At 38.0% G+C, this 1,267-nt stretch overlaps 1 non-coding gene across 1 annotated transcript; it reads right to left on the minus strand.

The window, feature by feature from the left end:
- Positions 1-267: 267 nt before the first annotated feature.
- LOC112919540 (U6 spliceosomal RNA) lies at positions 268-371 on the minus strand. Its single transcript, XR_003234921.1, has one exon. It is a non-coding gene; the product is annotated as a U6 spliceosomal RNA (small nuclear RNA).
- Positions 372-1,267: the final 896 nt, after the last annotated feature.

The raw sequence follows: 1,267 nt of genomic DNA on the forward strand, positions 1-1,267 counted from the left end.
AAAACAACAGTTTATCTAATTGTGTTTTGTTTTGTTTGTTCTTTCTTTTTATGCAGAGGACCACATAATCATAGGCGCCTGATGCAGGGGCACAGAGATGGACCTGGCTGTTCCAGTGTGGGCTTCTGGGGTCTCTGTGCCACCTCCTTTACCTTCACAACACACCCACCCCTCTTGCCCTGTGTGCTACTAGTAGGGTTCTTCCTCAGCCTCAGGGAGCCAACTGAGTGCAGCTTTCTTTTCCAGGTAGTAGACTCCGTGAGGGTTACAAATATGGAGCACTTCGCAAATTTGCTTGTCATCCTTGCACAGAGGCCATGCTAATCTTTGTATCATTCCAATTTTAGTGTATGTCCTGCCAAAATGAGCACCAGTTTATCTAATTTTTAAAAATTAAATAGATATATACATATATGAAACAGATGTCCTTCACTGAGTCAAACATTATGCTCAAAGGCATTTTTAAAATCAACTCATTTTTTTGGACATTTGGGGCATTCCTATTTCATGGTAAAAACTTGCAGTGTGAATGACCAATCGCCCCATATCTATATTATTTTCTATTAGACTAGGTTTCCTTTTAGGTTTTCTTTAAGTGAGGAACCCTCAGTACAAATGCTTTTTCCTATTTATACATTCATATATGATCTAATTTAATTTTCATTTAATTTAATTAGCATTTGCATTAAATGTTAATTTCAGAAGTCAAGGGAGAACATAAAGGTAGATGGTAGCTATAGCACTAAAAACAGTAGTCTGCATTTTTTGTCAGAACATGTACCTGACAAAGACTTCTGCATAAAAAATTGCAAATTTGGATATCAATACTGGTAACTATCTAGAAAGTTCTATAGTCTAGTTCCTTTTTCTCATTCCTGATATTAGGAAGTTAGTTATATGGCAAATAGGAACAGTTATTAAACATGTTTGCAGTTTCTTCTAGTACTTTGGTATTAGAGAAGTATTCCTACAGGGTCTTCATTTTTGTTTATAAACTTTTTTTAGTTTCCAAATTGAGTTTTGACTATACCAGAAATCTGTTATATTATTGGTAATAACTGAGCTACACAGGGCAGCCCAGGTGGCTCAGTGGTTTAGTGCCTCCTTCTGCCCAGGGCGTGATCCTGGAGACCCGGGATTGAGTCCCACGTCGGGCTCCCTGCGTGGAGCCCACTTTTCCCTCTGCCTGTGTTTCTGCCTCTCTCTCTCTGTGTCTCTCATGAATAAATAAATAAAATCTTTTAAAGAAAGATAATTGAGCCACACA

This window comes from Vulpes vulpes, chromosome 1, assembly GCF_048418805.1.
Source record: "Vulpes vulpes isolate BD-2025 chromosome 1, VulVul3, whole genome shotgun sequence".
NCBI classification, from domain to species: Eukaryota; Metazoa; Chordata; class Mammalia; order Carnivora; family Canidae; genus Vulpes; species Vulpes vulpes.